The sequence below is a fragment of the Phoca vitulina genome, unplaced genomic scaffold (genome assembly GCF_004348235.1).
Source record: "Phoca vitulina isolate PV1807 unplaced genomic scaffold, GSC_HSeal_1.0 scaffold36, whole genome shotgun sequence".
Lineage (NCBI taxonomy): Eukaryota > Metazoa > Chordata > Mammalia > Carnivora > Phocidae > Phoca > Phoca vitulina.
In genome coordinates, this window is record NW_022589739.1 from 15,059,389 (window position 1) to 15,077,986 (window position 18,598).

At 50.9% G+C, this 18,598-nt stretch overlaps 1 long non-coding RNA gene across 1 annotated transcript; it reads right to left on the reverse strand.

Annotated features, from left to right (window-relative positions):
* Positions 1-2,071: 2,071 nt before the first annotated feature.
* LOC116646349 lies at positions 2,072-18,034 on the reverse strand. The gene is made up of 4 exons (XR_004302111.1): positions 17,964-18,034; positions 12,037-12,115; positions 5,099-5,168; positions 2,072-3,568 (listed from the first exon to the last, which is right to left on the reverse strand). It is a non-coding gene; the product is annotated as an uncharacterized LOC116646349 (long non-coding RNA).
* Between the last annotated feature and the right edge of the window lie 564 nt (positions 18,035-18,598).

Consider the following 18,598-nt stretch of genomic DNA (forward strand, 5'->3'; position numbering starts at 1 on the left):
CCATCTTCCATCTTCCTTCCAGAGAACTAACCCCTGTTCTCTGGGCTGAGAGAGAGCCAAAGTGAAAAACCACTCTTCTTACCCCAAATGATAGGGGTCCCAGCCACTAGGATCATTCAACAATGAAAATCTGACCAAGCCTCTCTCCTTAGCCTGGCATTTAAGGCCCTGCAACCTCTCCCACGACATCTCCTGCCTCCACGAGGTGGGGGTGGGTAGAGAGGAAACAAACACGTTCTGGTTTTCCCTCTGTGCCAGGTTCTGGCTAGGCACTGGAGGTACAGAGAGAAACAGGTCCCGGTCCCTCAGAAGGGTCGCCTTGCGTGGACATATACCTACAATACTCTGTGCCAAGTGGTATCACAGAGGGCTGCATGGGCAGGGTGCAGCGGGGGCACAGACAGTGAGGGAGGCCTCCCAGGGCCAGTTCCAGAAGACTCCCTAGAAGAGGCAGTACTTGCACTCAGTGAGCCTTAAAAGAAGGATGTATTAGTGGGAGTTCTTCAGGCTGACCTGGCTGAGGAAGGGCCTTGAGTGGAGGGTCCAGCACGTACAAAGGCATGGCAGTGAAGACAGCTTGGCTCACATTCAGGGAACTAGTTGGTGTGGATGGAGCCTACAGCATAAGGTAGGAATGGGGGAGATGAAGCAGGAGACGTAGCCAGGTCCAGGTCTCACTTCTGATGGCATGCCAAGAAAGGACTGAAGCAATAATCTCAGAGTCTCTGACCAATCCACGCTTCCTGAGCATGGACATTATGCCAGGCCCTGTTCTGAAACTGGGAGCAGGTGGGAGTGGGGGAAACAGAGATGAACAAGACTCAGGTACTGCCCTCCAGAAGTTCTAGAAGGACACACCAATAGTCCCCCTTATATAGTCCCAGCTTGGCTCCAGGTGGGATTCAGGCCCGGCTGGTCTCTCTGGACCACTTGTTGGCTGGCTGGGCCTGCCCGCAGCCCCCTGCCTAAGATACCCAGGCAAGCAGTCTTACTGGACAAAATTGAGCTGGCCTCTGGGGGGGGGTGGGGGTCTATTCCTGATGCCTAACTGGCCTCCTGAAGACCAGTCCTATGATGAGCAAGGTCCCCGTAAGCAAATTCAGAAAATGAGAAGCAGTGATGGCTGACATGATATCCTGGGGATGGAGGCAAGGTATAGATTAAGAAATGTTTAGGAGGTGGACTGGAGAGACACCAGGGTTTTTATCTTGGGCCATGCCATCCTACGGGAAACCCAGTCGGGGGTGGGGGGTGGGGGGTAGAAAATGAGCTGCCAAGGTTCCAGGCTGCTCAAGTCACAGGATTCACCCAGTGGAGGTCCAAGGAGGCTGAGGAATTCAAGGGAACCACACACAAGTTGCCTGTAGGAAGCAAACATACAGAAATCCCTCCTTTACCCACTCTCTCCCTTCATTCTTTCCTTCAGCAGCTCTGAGTAAGTCCTCTCTCCAGGCTGGCTCTGGGCTGAGCAGGGAGGCACAGATCTAGGATCACCCTGTTCTTTGTCCAAAAGGCCAACAGTCAGCACAACACTTCTAGCACATCCAGGACCTGTCTGCATTAAAACTTTGGCTGGTAATTAAAGCGAGTGCCTGAAATTTATTTTATTGTTGAAAGATTTAGGAACTAACCTTTGTGGTTGCAAGCAACAGAAACTGACTCAGGCTAAGCAAAACAGAAAAGAAATCATTAGCAGTTCCACTGGGCAGCTCAGAATGGATGACAAACCTGGAGAATCAAATGAGTGGGCACCTGAATTCACAGCCAAGGTCACAGCATAGGAACAGCTGGTCCCGACACTTCCACCAGTATGGCCTTTGCATATCTTCACAGGGCTACACACCCAGGTATGGCACTGCTAAATGACATAAGCACAAATACTTTTTTTTTTTTTAAAGATTTTATTTATTTATTTGAGAGAGAGAGATTGAGAGAACAAGTGGGAGGAGGGGCAGAGGGAGAAGCAGACTCCTTACAGAGCAGGGGCAGAGAGCCCGACATGGGACTCCATCCCAGGACCCTGGGATCATGACCTGAGCCAAAGGCAGACGCTGGAACAACTGAGCCACCCAGGCGCCCCAAGCACAAATACATTCTAATGAATCATCCTGCCAGCCTCACTAACTGTCACATTAAAGTCCTGAGGCAGAAATAGCTGGCCAAATTGCCAGGGGGAAACAGTGGGAGAGTATCAGGCCCCCTTTGGCTTTGAGGTGGAAGGTGGGGTCCTAACTTCCATAAGGACTCACCTCCAGGGAGATTCATTCAAAATATAAAAATGGATTCATTTTAGGCAGCAAAAACTGTGACAAATGTCCACTACATGTTTATTGAGGGCTCCCTAACTGCTGGATGCATTGTCAGGTGTTTTATATACACAGATCTGTGAAGCAATTCTCTAACCGGATGATGGTTGATCTCATTATATAATTAAGGAAATTGAGGTTTTAGAGGTGAGAGTAACTTTCCCAAAGTCACTCAACTCGTAAGTGAACAAAACCCTCGGGTTTTTGTTGTTGTTGTTATAAATACATTATGCTGTCTTCGACATTGTAAACAGAGCACGGGTACTTATGGTTCCTAACATGTTAAAAAAACAACAACAACACGTGGGGGCAGAGAAAAATGACTAGATGTAAATATTCCAATGTCTTCACACAACAATGTGATAATGGGATTTTGATTAATTTTTTCCTGCTTTTTTAATGTTCTCCTATACTTTCCTTTTTTTTTTAAACTAAGAGCATGCTTTACCTAAAAAATCATAAGAAAAAAATAAAACAGTTTTAAAGATGAGAGCAGTGTTAACGCAATGATGGAGAAAATATGCATAGAAGACTGGAAGGAAATTTGTCAAAAAGGTCTCTGCATAGTGCAATTGTGGGTGTGTTTATTTTTCTTTCAACTTCCATTTTTCAAATTTTCACTAGTGAGCACACTCTGAAAAAAAAGCAAAATGACTTTTTAAAAACAAGAATAAAATGATATTAAAGAGATGGTGCTGCTGTGTTTTGGTCCTTTTAAGTTCCCGGAGTCCTGTGTAGAGTGGTCTGGAAGTCACGGTAGTCCTGGGTTTCCTGGGGCAGCCCGGCAGTCCCTGCAGCGTCCGCTGCCAGCACCGGGCCAGTGGGCACGGACCGTGGCCTCCACAGTTATCTCAGGCTGAGCTCTCTGAGCCAGGGGGGGAATAACCCAACATTCCCACCTCTTGTAACAATGTGTGTGTTATCAGGCCCCGCTACGCTGTGAGGATTAGGCCCCTGAAGCTGGAATCCTCCTCTCTGTTGGTTTTCTCTCTCATTTCACAGGCTTCAAGGTTCACCTTCGCCTCTGTGAATGGGGCAGGGCTGGTCAGTCATGTCAACGTTTAGGCCCGTCTGAAGTGCAAGCCCCCAGTCCCTTCTCCAGCCTGCACTGCCCTAGCCCCCAGGGCGGTGGATGGATAGAGGATGGAGGTTCAGTCCTGTCCTGGCCCCAGTCTGGTGGGCGAGCCAGTCCTCCAACTTCAGGGAGACTCCAGACTATTCTTTGCCTTAGGAACGTCTCAATCAGATGGAAGATGCAGTCCCTATTTTCCAGGAGTTCCAGTGTGATGGGGAGAAAAGATAAGAGAGTGGGGCTGATTCAGTCTCAGCCAACCTCGACTCCAGAACCTTCTGTCTCAGGACTACCATACCTCCCTAACCCCTCCTCCAGGTGGGACAGCCAACTGCCATGGCCTTCCCTGGCCTCCAGGGCCTTCTGTTCCCCGCCCCTTCCCCACCTCCCCAATCACATGGAGGTTCCTTATGCCCTGTGTATCCTCTGGCAAGTCACACTCCAATCCCCACGCCTGAAGAGTCCCCCTCCCATCCCCCCACCCCTGCTCCTCAGTTTCTCCCTGGCCAAAGCAAGGGAGCCAGATACTCTCAAAGGTCCTCCAACCCAGTGGAGACATTTTGTTTCTCGTTAGCCCCTTCCCAGACCTTCCCTCTCCCTTCTCAACTTATCTACTCTGCTCCCTTTCCCCCTCCTTCCAGGTACACCCCCTTCCTGCAAAGCCCCCAGAATCTCCACGCTAAGACCCACTTTGGCTCTTGCAGTGGCCAAGCTGCTGCAGTAAAGAATGCAATGGGGTAGAGCAGAGGTGGCTAGGGAGGGAGGAGGGCTCAGGCCAAGGCCGAGGTCGAGGAGGCTGGGCAGGGCAGGCGGCCAGCCCCAGCAGCCCCGGCCAAAGCTACCTCAGCAGCTTCTGCAAACCCTAGCAAGGCATCTACGCTTGGGTGGAGCTCCAGAGAGGAGAGGCTTGAGGGGAAGGGGAGTGCCTGCTGAGGTCAGCACAGCCTCCAGAAACCCAGCCCAAACTGGACTCCCTAGGGGAAATGAGTCAGGTCCTGGAAAGCTAGAATCCAGGGCTGAGAGGGTCTCCAGAGAACACCTGCTGGGAACAGGAATCCCCCCTACTCCCCCATGGGCCCATAGAACCCCTGCTCATGTGCCTTCTGGGGCAGGAAGCTCATTCCCTTCTATGCTGGCCCATTCCTCTGAGAGTCGGTCCATGCATCAATTACCAAACTGCCCCCCATGCCTCCTCTGTGCCAGGATCTGTGCTGGGCTCTGGGGATGCAGAGATGCACGTGGTCCCTGCCCTCCTGGAGCTTGCCATTGAAGGGGGGAGGCAGACGCCGACCACACTCTGCAGTGAGAAAGCTGTGAAAGCCCAGAGGGAGCCCTGAGCCAGCTTTGGGGCAGCGTGGGGGGTCAGGAACTGCCTCTTGGAGCAGGCAATGGACCCAAGGGGGCCTCAGTAAGCAGGCAGCTCCAGCTCTGCATCTCCAGCCCGGACATGGCTGTGAATTCCAGCCTTAAATATCCAACCGCCCATTCAACTTGGATGCCTCAGTGTCTCTAATGCACCAGCACCGAGGCTGAGCTCACCCTCTCTGCCCAACCTGCGCCTGGTGTTCCCTCTCACCACGAATGGTGCCATCGTCTGCAAGCCAGACATCCCGGAGCCATGCCTCCCTTGCCCCACTGTCCGGGCACCAGGCCCCAGGTGACAGCCCACCACCCCTCCCGCCTCCACACCACCACCGGCCCCCGCGCCACTGTCTCCCACCTATACCGCAAGCTCCTCATTTGTCTTCTCACACTCGGCCCCCTTCAATCCCGTAGTGACAGCGATCTTTCTGAAAAGCGAAGAAAATTGTCACCTCTCTGCTTAAAAGCCTTTGGTGGCTTCTCCTTGCCTTTGGGATAAAGGTTAAAATTTTAAAAAAGACCTGCAAGGCCTGGCCTTTGCAGACCTCGCCAATTGTTCTCAGCAACCCCCCTCCTCCATCTCCGGACCTCTTGTCTCTGGCCCACCAAGCCCATCCCCTGATCTCACACCTCTGCACGTGCTATTCGCACTGATGCCCCATGGGTTCAAAGATTTGGGTTGCCCTCCTTCCCTCTTCCAAATGACTCCCAGGACATCTGTTCTTTGCATGTTCCCTAGCCCTGAGCACCAATCTCGGGCCCTTGAAGGAATAGCTGTGGACCCAGCCAGTGGTTACAAAGTAACCGGCACGTTTGGAGCCGAAGGTTCCAGAACCTCCCAGCACTCCCAGCGGAAAATCCCTTACTCTAGCTCCCAGATGCCTCCCAGATCTCCCATTCCCCTCCTGCTCTCTTCCTCCATTCCTCAGCTGGGAGCTGGGGGTGGAGAATGGGCAAACCTCCCTATCTCCTCAGCCCAGACTCTTCCTGGGCCTTACAGTGGGGCCTGGAGCCAAAGGGTGAAAGAAATGCAAGCCGTGTGCTCCCTGGGCTCCCCAACAAGCCAGCCAGCCTCAGGCCTCAGGCCAGGTACTGGGTCCTCTGTGCAGTTTGCCAGGACTCCCTGAAGAAGGAGGCCCAGTTCTCCCTGGGCTCCCGTGGCATTTGCACGCCCAGCACTATCAAATTTGCCTGTTGTGTGGGTTTCTCTCCCCAGACAGCTCAGCTTGCTTCGGGGCCACAGGATTTCTTCTCTGCACCCCAAGCCTGGCTCCAGGGTGGTCCCAAAAGAGAGGCTCAGGAAAGGCTCAGCATTACAATTTGGGACTAACATCACATAAATGTGTGTTTTTCTTTCTTTTCACATAATTGCCGTCAAGCTCTGTCTCCTTTGTCTTGGACATTTTGTGAGAAGGTGGGCCTTGGAGTCTGACCAGCCTCGATTCTGAGCTCAGCTCTACCCTTTACCAACTGTGACCTCAAGCAAATGCTCAGCTTCTCAGGGCCTCAGTTTCTTTCCCTATAAAATGAGAACAATGTCCTCCTCTGAGGGTTTTTCATAACTAAATGAGCCCTCTTATGCAAAAGTTATGGCATACAGTATGTGCTCAATAATTCCTTTCCTTCTCCCCACCCAAACCTTTGAGCCCCAGTAGGAACTTGGCATTTACTTCCATGAACTTGAACCCACGGTCGCCACTGATAGATCAAGTCAATCCAAATCATTTTGAAACCCAGTCCTGCTACCTGACACGGTCTACAGATTTGATATACATTTTTTATTTGGCTTCATCCAAGTCCTTGAAAAAGACATCAGACTAAGCATATCAGGATGGAAGACTGAGTCCCAAGCAGGGCTATAGTCTGCCCTCCAGACTGCCATTGATCCACCAATCAATTTCCCTCCACCAGCTGTCCAGGCAGCTAGGGATTCCCCTAGAGTATCACTATTTGATCCCGCCCCTTGTCTTGCCATAAAAATACTTTGGGAGATGTTCCAAATGCCTTTTTGAAATCAAGATTCTCAGGACTCTGACAGACCCCTGATCTATCACTCAGGTTCTCCCAAAAGGAGGAGAGAGGGGAGATTAGCCTGACTTCCTTTAAGTAAACCTCTGCTGGGTCCTGGTAAGCACTACATTTTCTTCTTTTTTCAATGACACGAATCATTCTCTTTCTACCATCTTTGCTAGTGCTGTTAAATCTGAAGAATTTTTAGTCTTCAATGAAAAGTGTCACTTAGAAATGATCAAATTAACAGAGGTGACTTGCCTACAACAGTTGGCTGTTGGCTGAAAACAGTTCAAAACACTTAAATGAGAATCTCCTGCTACCACAGGAAATCTGCTTTCCAAATGAAGGAAGGTTTTCTATAGGAAGGTAAATTTCCATCCTGTTCTTCTGACTCATTATAAAGGTGGAATGGTTAAATTCAAATAATTGCGGTCTTCTTGTAATATTGAGTTAAACATTCACTCGTTAAAAATGTAACAACGTTGTATCTTAATAAAAGCTTAGCTGTATATTTTAAGACCAAGAAAACAAGCTCGGCCAACTATGATTTTCAGTTTTGTAAGATTGAGAACACAAAAAGCCAGACAAGAGGGAGCATAATGAAATCCAGCAGGAATAATTTGTAATTAGAAAACCCCATGCAATTCTTCAGCCAAGGATAATGGTGATCCATCTTAAAAACACATGTGTCCCATGCTGGGCAATGATGAGCCTAATCAGACACACTCCACTGACATTCTTCACAATACCGAGGGGCCCCTAATTGCTGGTGGGTGCAGACAGGCAAGCTTCTGCTGCCCTACTCAGGAGATGATGATTATTAAGACCAGGCCTGGAGCCAAAGAGCCAGGGGTGGAATCCCAGCCCTCCTCCTACTCACTCTGTGGCCTTAGACAAGTTACTTAGCCAATCTGTGCTTCAGTTTCCTCATCTTTAAAATCAGGACTGACGGGCTCCTGGGTGGCTCAGTCGGTTAAGCGTCTGCCTTCGGCTCAGGTCGTGATCCCGCGGTCCTGGGATCGAGGCCCACGTCGGGCTCCCTGCTCAGTGGGGAGCCTGCTTCTCCCTCTCCCTCTGCTGCCCCCCCTTGTGCTTTCTCTTGCTGTTAAGTGAATAAATAAAATATTAAAATAAAATATAATCAGGACTGAGAATCACTACCTTTGAGGGTGGCAGTTATAAAGACAGCTGCTATGTGAAGTCTACCTGACCCAAAATGTGTTCTCTCCTATTCCCCAGTTGCTACTGGGGTGATCATAAGCAGGGCCGGCGGGGGGGCTCTCCTTCCCTCTCCCCATCCTGCTGCCTCTCTCCTCTGTTAGGGATGCTCAGCGCCTGCCAGGAGATCCAGCCTGTGTGGAGGAGCGCTGTGCCCACAGTGGCCCTGCCCTGAGGTCCTGTGTATCCTCTCCTCCTCAATGTCCCCCACCCTGCTCTGGACCTGGCCCTGGCCCAGCTGGCCTGCTGGTGTTCTGCCCAGGCTAAGCAGAGGTGGCTTGGCTCCAGCAAAGGCTAAAGGTTCTTCATTTTGTTTTCTGCTTCAGCTTAACCATCGGGGGTGGGTGGGAGGGTAGGAGGACTGGCAAAAAGGGGAGAAGAAATGCACTGTTCCTGCACTTCTTCCTCCCCCGCCTCCCCCACAGCCGGTCACAAGCTGTGTTCAGTCCTGCACTGTCCTCAGCCCCAGGAAAGCTGCCCCAGGGGTCCCCTGCATGATGTCCCAGAGGATAGAAGTAATCTATCTCTAGTGCCTCCACCATCCCTCCGTCCCCCTCTTTTTATGTCCTTCCCTGGATCAGCCTGTCCTGCCTCTTGAGTACACCAGCTCTTCTCTGCACCAGCCACATGCTGCCCCCCACCAGGCTGCGCACTGGGACACAAGCGATGACGCAGGCAAGGGCTCTGCCCTCCGAACACTCATTTCAGAGCACCAAGAGCACAGGTTGCCAAGCACACAGCCTGAGATGGACTTTCCACTCGGCCCTTTTAAGCTGTGCGATCTTGGGTCAACTACTTAACCTGAGTGTCCACTTCCTTGTTTAAAAACTGGGGCCAAAGTACCTCCATTTCAGGACCACTGTGAAAATTAAATACAAGCATGTATGTAAACCTCTCGACACAGCACACTGCATACAGTGGATGCTCACTTAAGTCTGTCTGCCTTCCCTCTTCCTCCTCCCCCCTTCCCTCTTTCCCCATAGCCAGCTGCCTCTTCCAGAAGAGAGGGCCATGACAGGTCTATGGGTAGCTGCAGAGCCCTCCCCCAGCTGGGGGTCCTTAGAATCAGGATCAGGTGGGCTGGTGTGGGGCCAAGCCCCGTGCTGCGTAGTATGGGAGTGCAGACCAGCTATGGCTCTGCCTGCCAGGTGCTTTCTTTCAGAAGTAGACTCAGGCCTCTGACCTCTTTTTCTCTCTCCCAGTGGCTAATTAGGGCCGATTATGGGCTCCTTTTTAGCCTTTCCTTTTCTGAACTTCCAATTGGCTTCTTTTTCCCTTCCCCAGGGCAGGGCTGGGACATACTGGCAGGGCCAAGCTGAAGCCCCCGCCGTAGCAGGCAGTGCACTAAGGAGGGGTGAGAGCAGCTTATGCCGGGTGTGCCACGGGAGCTACCGCGGCACGGACTTTGCAGTTGGCCCAAGAGGGAACTGCCCAGGTGGCTATCCATACATCTGTCTTGAGGTTCCTGTCCTAAGTCCAGGAATATGTGGGGCATCCAATGATCAATGTTCTGGCTAGCCTTCAAGATCTTCCTGCCCACCCACAGCCTTCCAGAGAGTGATGAGGTCCCAGAGATCCCCAGGGATATCATGCCCTTACAGAGTTGGGGGAAGCTACCCAAACACACCTGAAGCTGAATGCTTTCTCTGTCATTCTGGGACACAGCTGGGGAAATCTAGGGATTTAGAACCTGACCTGCTGGGGGAAGCCAGCACTAGATCATCCTGGCCAACGTAAGGCGAGAAAGGCAGAAGTAGCTCTGGGGTGGCAAGAACCTCCAGTTCTTGAGGCCTAGTCTGGTGGCAATAGATCTAAGTACAAAGAGCAGAGCTCTCTGCAGCTTCCTTCATAGGCTGGGAGCTCCAGCACTGCAGAGATGGGAAATGAGTCAGTCATGAATCCCAAGGCCAAGGATTAGGAGGAAAGGGGGCTGAGACCCAAAGTGGGACCCAAACATCTTCCACCGATAAGAAAGGACTGAAACCACAGTGAAATAAAGCTGCTCTAGGTGGACAGAGAGGAGGACCACGGTGGCTAGAACCAAGCAGGGCTGCCCCTTACAAAGAAGCACAGATCAGTGGAAAGGGTAGGCAGATCAGAGTGATGTCATATAGGAGGTTTAAGAAGAAGCAGAGAAAGAAAAAGACAAAGGAGAGCAGAGGAGTCATCAAGAAGGCTTCCTGGAAGAAAAGTATCACTGTGAAGGTCAAGAAATCTGGCCTCAAAGGTCCAGGAGATGAACTGAAGGCACGCTCACCAACCATTTTGAGCACCAAGGTCTGGATTACCTTTGCATACTAGGTGGGTGCCAGGGCAGTGACGCTGGAAATTACTCAGGCCAAGGTGTCCTCCACCCTCCGGCTCCAGCGGGCAGGAGGCTGCCACATGTTCTCATCACGCCTTCTCACCTGGAGCCAGAGACTGCTGCCTGATGGCTCCTCTGCTAATGGCTTCCAGGTGTGTCCTTGGGCCCCTGGGGGGAGGCATCCTGGAGGACACACCCCATCCAACCCAAGTCCCACCCCTCTGGTCACCTTCAGCCGCAGAACCTAGGCTGGCGTGGGGCGGGCCACAGAGCACTGGTGCGACCTCACTCCAGGTGGGAGGGGTATCAAAGGTCACACTGAGCTCTGAGCCCCCTCTGCAGTGGCCTTTCTGGTCCTTGGTACCTTCAGTCCATGGGACCCAGGGGTAATATGAAAGTTGTCCTGTGGGATAAGATGGCTGGATGGCCTGTGTCTCTGGGGAGAGGGGCTGGCCTGGTGCCTCCTTATGAGATGAAGTAGGTCTGTGTGTCTCCAGACTATGGGACTGTTTCTTTCTGCATATCTGTAACTCTCTCTGTATGTCTGTCTTTGAATCCATTTATCTCTATTTCTGAGACTACGTGTCCATGTGTTTGTGTATTTCACCGCAAAGCCTTCCTTGACTGCAACAAATTCTATCACTATTTATTGTCTAATAAATGGAAGTCCAATATCGCCCTTGCTGCTCCACCTCCCTCAGGCCTTAAGTTTTCATTCCAGAGTGATTTCCAGACTAAGTGGGAGGAATCTGATTCATGCTCTGCTGGGGGTGACTTGGACTCAAGAAGGTGAGAACCTCAAGGCTGATGAACTGCAAAGCAGCAGTGCCCCTGTGGCTTGGGGCAGGCCCCAAGCTCCAAACACCTTGTAGTCACTGGGTCCCTCCTCTGGTATTCTCCTGGTCCAGGCTGATGCTTGAGTGAGTCTGTGTTCCTGGACCAGAGCTTACATTACACCACCTTTATCATCACCATTCTCACCACTATCTTCTTCATCCCCATCACTGCTATCACCACCATTACTGTTATTGTTCCCTCTACTACCACCATCATTACCATTGCTGTCCCATCAACACCACAGTCACTGTCACCATCAATGCCACTGTTCCATTACTAATGTCAGAGATTTCTAGTTACTTTTCAATAGCTATTTCTCTTTCATTCTCAATAACAAGGACTACAACTTTTTGCTGGGCAGATTGCCTCCCAGTTCAAAGACTGTTATTTACCATGCTCTTTGAAGCTAGTTAGATGTGGCCATATATAAGTGAAATAAAATTATGAGAAGTGGCACCCTTATTTATCTTTTGTCTCCATCTGATATCTGATGTGATGGCTGGTGCTCTAGCAGCCATTTTGTACCAAAGAACGAGGACTACACTCTAGGGAAGGCAGAGTGGGAAGCAGGAAGGAGTACTGGTTTCTCATGACTGTGGAGAAACCATTCAAATTCTAAACTGCTACATCTGGATTTTTGTTATGAAAAAATAAACTTTTATTTTTTATCATTTAAGAGACTGTTGTTTGGGGCATTCTGATGGATGCCACTAAACCTAATCCCAATTAGTATATATCACTACATATTAGTTTTCATGAAATCCTCTGGGCTAATGATCCGTATGAGTGATGGGGGCATTGGGGAGGGAGAAATGGGAGATGGGGAGGGAGGGAAGGAAAGACAAAGAAGGAAGGAGAGGGAGGGAAGGAGAGGGGGGCATTGATAGAGAGATTTAATTCCAGGACATAGAAATGATTCCTACCTTTTGGAAGTAGCCGTTCTGAGGCAGACAGTGGCAAGAAGGAAAAAGGCATTCAGCACCACGGACAGATCCAGGAACTCTGTAGTAAGGGGACAGCAGGAAAAAGTGAGTTGTTTGGGGCGGGGAGGGGGCGGGGGCGGGTAGTGGTAGTCTTCTTCAGGATATGTCCATGAACCCACACTCTGTGCCAGGAACTGGGATAAATACCAAGACAAGTTATCACCACATCGACATTTAGCTCCCAAGACAAGCAGATCAACAGGGGAAGGCTTCCTAAAGTGGAAGGAAGGGATTGAGAAGCCAGCTGAGGAGTGGGGCAAGAAGACCTTGTGACAGAATGGACAAAATGCCAAAGAATAACGGACACTGTGGGTGGTGGGAGGGCTCAGGTTGGAAGAGGATGAGTGGATCAATTGGTCTATCAATCGGTCTGTAAAAGAGCGTGTAGCACTGGGTGGGAGTTAAAGAAATGAGTTCTCAAGGCCCTTCTATTCCTCAGATACTACATCAAAGAGTCCAGTCTCTGGTCCCAAGAACCAAGATTCATGCTCATAGGGGTATATGGAAACTATGACTAAGATTCTACAATTCTAATTCTAAGCCTCTGAGTCAGTTATCTACTGCTGTGTAACAAATCACCTCCCCCCAAACTTAATGACTTAAAACAGCAACCATTTTATTTGTTCACAATTCTGAGAGTCAGCAATTTTGGGCTTGGGTCAGTTAGATAGTTCTCCTGGTCTTTTCTAGGGTCACTCAGGCAGCTGACGTCAGCTAGAAGATCACCTGGAAGTTTCAGCTGGGATGGCTCATTTCTGGTTTCTTCCCCTAAGAAGTTTGCCTAGGTTTCTACACATGGAGATCTCACGGGACAGAAAGAGGGAAGCCCCAATGCACAAGCACTTTTAAATCCTCTGCTTGCATCACATTTGCTGATGTCTCAATAGCCAAAGGAATTCATTTGGCCAAACCAGTCAGTATGGGAAGGGACAGCCTAAAAGTGTAGATACAAATAGGCAGCATTAATTGGGGGAACACTAATATAACAACCTTCCACAAGTTCTAAGTGTTTCATTTACCACCATAAGAGTCTTATGTTCTGATTCAAACAGACCATGGTCCTATGGCCTTCCAACTCTGCGGTTCTTATAATTCAATGTTTTGATTCCAAGATTCTGTAATTCTAGAAGTAGAAGGCTTGGTACAGCTGAGGAGGATCATGAGGACCCAAAAAGAGTATATTAAGGAAGTCAAGCAAACTAAGGTTATTCCCAGATCTAAGCAAGAACCCACCTGCCTCTCCCATTCCCATCCCTCAGCCCCCAACTTCCTGCATGCAGCAGGATGGTGGCATGAGCACCAAACTGGGAATCAGAAAACCTATAATATAGGCTCTGTCCCATCATGAATTTGGGGTGGCCCCAAGCACCACTCATAATCTCCCAGTGTTCTCTTACAACCAACAGAGATATCAATTCCTATCTTCTGAATGACAAGGAAGAGTGGTGAAGCCAGGAGAACGGGGCCCACTAACTTCCATCATCAGGAGCCTGAACCTGGTACAGCTTAAGAGTTTTGCTCCCACCTTCCTCAAACTGCATCTACAACTGCAGAGACCCTGAGTTTTAAGGAAACCAAGATTTAAATAGGTTACTACCCTTGACCTGTCCTGACCTCTACTTGCAGAAGAAAGGAGAAAGAGGGAAGGGAAGGACCTGGGAAGTGAGGGGAGGGGTGGAGAGGAAAATCCTCCAACGCTGCTCCTTCCTCTTTCACCCACCAACTCCTGCCCCAGACTCAATTGAGTTTACACTGGAACCCTGGGGCCAAACCGGTTTCTGCCTGGCCTTGAGCCTCAGTCTGCTCTGCCTTTAGCTTCCCCAAGAAGAGGAATGTGGAGGCAAAAAGCAGCTCCATGAGAGGAGACCTAGATCAGGGCAGCAACTCATGAAAACTTTACAATTAGAGGGACCAGCCACAACCCACCAGCTGAACCACCTTGTAGCACAGATAAGGAGTTAGAAGCCCAGACTGGGATATGAACCTGCTCACAGTCACACAGCCAGCCACTAGTAGACCAAGACCCAAAACAAGATGGGCTCACTCCCCTTTTCTAAACTTTAGCTTCCAATTCTAACCTGGGGATAACAGACCCAGCCTGGGACACCACTTAGAAACTGTAAAGCACAGTGCAAAGGTAATAAGGAATCTGGTTTTTCCCAATGGCCTGGGAGTCTGGGTGGAGGAGGGTGGGTTGAGGTGGAGGCAGGAGCACTTAGGACTTTCAGAGGACTCATCCAGTTCATTTATTCTAGCTTTTCCCCAGAGGCCCACGCTGCAGAGTGGAGGAGGAGGGTATTAAATATCAGAGTTATTTAAAAGCCAATTGCTGGCCCCTCAGAAGCAGTGTGGCCTCTGCTGACTCAATGGAGAAAATGAATCTTGGGTCTATGGATTTTCCTGTGTCTCATGGTCGATGCAGCAGGGGGGAGGGGGAAGTAAGAAATGGGAACAGCAAAGCCTGAGGTGGAGTTTTCCCCTCCCTGCCAGTGCAGAAGTTACACAAGAGAACCTGGGGCTCCCCCACTACCTAATGACTGAGCTTCATCATGTCAGCCCTGTCCAGCTGCTCCTCCGCTTGCCTCGGAGGAAGCGGGGGCAGAGGGAAAGGGAGTCTGCCAAGATAAAGGGACCCTGGATATCACATGCTGCTACAGACTTAGGAAGACCCTCCTCCCCCACCAGACTATGCTACCACCACGTTATAGTCCGGGTGGGGCCAAGTTCAAGGTCATACATTGAGGTGGGGGCACCAATTCGGGCAAATCACAGTATTACCTTCCCCTCCACGATCCCCACCCTTAAAAGGCCAAGGGGCACAGGACTAAAAGCCCTCCAAGATCATTCTGTCTACACACACACACCTTCTTTGCAGACAAGAAACAGATCTGGAAAAGCAGACTTGCCTAAGGACTTTAGGAACACTGACGCACCTCTGATGAACAAGATGGAGCTGGAGGCAGACAGGGAAAGGGCTCTCTGGTGGGTGACCTCAGGGAACTTGCCAAACCTCTGCAGGCTCCCTACCAAGGCTCAGTGGACCTTACAGAGAGCAGGGCCTTTGTGGAGAGAAAAGGAGCCCAGTGAAGGAGCTGGAGTTAGGGGAGGGACAGTACCTTGGAAGGCTCAGAGAGGGGCTCTGGAACCTAGGGGGGTAATAAATTCAAGAACTGGGGTTCAGGGGCACTTGGGTGGTTCAGTCAGCTAAGTGAGATAGAGCCCTGTGTCCACACTGAGCATAGAGCCTGCTTAGGATTCTCTCTCCCTCTCTCTCTCTGCACCCCCGCTTGTAAGTGTGTGCTCTCTCTTAAAAAAAAAAGGGGGAGTCTGGTGTAATTGACATAGGGGGGATTCTCAACCCAGCAAAGGTCAATCACTCTGCTTGAGTGGGCTGCGGTGACTCACTTGCTGAGTCCTAAGGCAACCCTGAGGGCCTGAGCTCTTTGCCCACAGGGTCCCCTGGGACCTGACCCAGTCACACTCTCCAGAGAGAGGGCCTAGAATGGGGAGGGCTGCAGCATAGAAGATGAGCAGGAAACCTGAGCTACTGTCAGGACTGGGTCTCAGTCAGCTGTGCAACCTTGAGGAAAGCACTTCACCTTTCTGGGAGGCTGTCTCCTGGTATAAAGTGCAGACGGGGGCTCCTCACCTAGCCTGCCTCACAGAGATGAGAGGAGCAAGCCAGAGATTTTTAAATCATTATTTCATCCAATAAATGTTCCCTGGTGCCCTCTCCATGCTGAGCTCTGAGCTGACAACACAGGAGACCAGACCAGTCCTGAGCCCCAGGTGCTGACAGTTAGGGGGCTCAGAGGAGCTCCAGCCCTCTGGTTGCTAAGTGAAATTCAAAGGAGAGAGAAGGAGCCATGAAGGCTTCCTGGAAGGGACAGAACTCAAGCCGAGCCCTGAGGATCAGTGGGCTGGGCCAAAGAAACAGTCAAGGGGAGAGAGCATCCCAAGTGAGGCAAACAATCTGAGCAAAGATACTTCCACTGGATGCATCAGAGAATGAACACAGCCCCAGACACAATTGGACATACATTTATTGAACACCTACTGCATACGGAATACTGACAAGATGGAGACGGAAGTTCCTCCAGAGAACAGAGACCCCTAAATAGCCGACAGACTTTGTTCCAGGGGAACCTGAACAGAGAAGGGGAACACCTGCATAAAGAGGGGAGGGTAGGGAGGAGGCTGCGTAGAGGCATTCACAGGGACAGCAAGTAGAGACTCATTCCTCGTACCATCTACCATGAACTTGCTATGCTGGGGGAGGGAGGAAGATGGAACAGGGCAAAATGACATGGGAGCTAATTAGTCCCAGAAAAGGGCAATGTTTCATCCAGTCACATGGTGAAGATCCCCAGACCCTAGGTGATATGGCTTTTCTTGTTTCAAAGTACTTTCCATTCACTTCGTCACAACAGCCCTGAGAAGCCTAGGAAGGATAGGACTTCAGAAGCCCATCTACTTTCCAGAAGTAGAAGTCGACAGCCCAGAGGTGGAGAGTGGCTCAAGGTCACACCACATCCACTCTGGCATCTGTTGCTGGCTTCGGCTTCCCGGGGTCAGGATGAGATTCCCTGCTGCACTGGCCCTTCTCAGATGCGGCCACTACCTTGGACAATGCCTTGGGCAAGGAGCCTGGGGCTAGGCTAAACCCTGACAGTCACCGGCTTTGAGGCAAGTCCCTGGCCCTCTGGCCTCAGACTCCCCACTTAGAAAACATAGTCACTGCCTTATTCTCTGATACCTGATGGTTCTAGGTTCTCTCTGGGCCTCCTTTCTCTGAGATTTCTAGTACCCCCCAGTCAGTATGGCCATACCAGCCTGAATGTGCCCGATCCCGTCTAGTATCCCCCAATCGAGGCTGCCTGCTGCCCTGTGGCCCTTTCCCAAGGAGGCCATCAGCCCACCAGGAACCAGCCACCAAGGGGCCCTGGAAATGGGGCTCTGGCCTTGGCAGTTGGTCTGTGATTCCCCAGAGGCTGAAGGCAGAAGGGGCTCTATGCAGTGGGACAGGAAAGCAGAGACCTTTCCATTCATTCATTCATCCATCCACCCACCCATCTACACTTACTGCACACTCTCTCGTGCTAGTCCCTGTACTGGAAACATAATAGGAAGAAGAGCCAGCACCTCTCACCAGGGAGATGTCAGAGCTGGGGCTTGGAGCTGATGTGGGCCAGGGCTCGGGGAAGCACAACAGCTGAGGCCCAGCCCCAATGGCTGTCTGAGCACCTGTGCCCATATGAGAAACGGTATCTCAGCCTGTTACTTGTACAGACCAAGGCATGGTGGAGGTCAGGAATGGGCTCAGAGTATGTTGTCCGATCTCTGGATGCACGTGCTTGCATGCATGCGTCTGTAAGCTTGCCCCTCCGAGAATGTACCCAGGAACATACATGGTCCCAGAAATATGAATGTTCAAGTATTTATGTGCTTATGAATGTATGGACACACACCAGATGGACTCGAATCTGTGTTAACATGTGCACATATATGAATGGCCTGCAGGTACTTGTGTGAGGTGTATCTGAGCCTGCCCGCAACCCTGGGCAGACCTGTACACACCGTCCTATGCACGTGGATGCACATCCAAGGAAGCACGAGTCTGTGTTTCCTCACATGTGGATGCACCTTGAACTGTTCATGTGTCACACGTGCCTCTACACGTCCATGCATATATGCACGTGCAACCTACATGTACACCTGTGTAGATACGTCCAATCCTGCAGGTGCAAGTTATAGTTCTCATCTGCCAATACCCGGGAGTGATGACAGGGATGGGGAGAGGGAAGGAAGGGGGAGAGGGAAGGAAGGGGGAGAGGAGCCCCCGCCCTCCCACCCCAGCATCAACAGACCTGGCCTGTGAGGTTGTTGGTCTTTGCCTGGGACCCAGGCCACCGCAGGGTCTGCCTCTTCTCCTTAAGTGGTATTGATCTGTTGGTCAATCTGTTAAATATAACCTCAGGGAAGAAGTCAACTGAACAACTGTCCCTAATTCAGGAGAAAGACTGACTGATTCTTATTTGGGGGGGTGGGGGGGAGGGTGGAGCCTCTATCCCAACCAGCTCTGCTGAGACCAGAATGGCCTGTGGATCAAGTGTCAGCCTCTCCAGCCTGAATAATTCATGCCAAGGCCAGGAGTGCTCCCTTCTCAGGAGCATATCTCTTTAAATCAAGTCTGGAGCTTCCCAGTTCTGAGAAAAAAAAAAAAAAAAATCCAGAACAAAACAAACCTATAAACAGCTCAGGCCCTGGCCCCCTCTGAGGCCACCCCCCCACTACCACTCAATGCTGCAAAATCCGCTCCCCTTCTCCAAATCTCTAGAGCTCCAAACCCTCCCACCCTTTCAACATTTACAGGTGGGATACCCTGGAGGGGAGGAGGGGCAGTCGATGGTGTCCAACAACGTCAGGGGCCTGAGACCCGGTAGAACAATCTAACACGGTCCCCAGGTGCTGGAGCAGGGAGGGGACAGCAAAGAGCTGAATC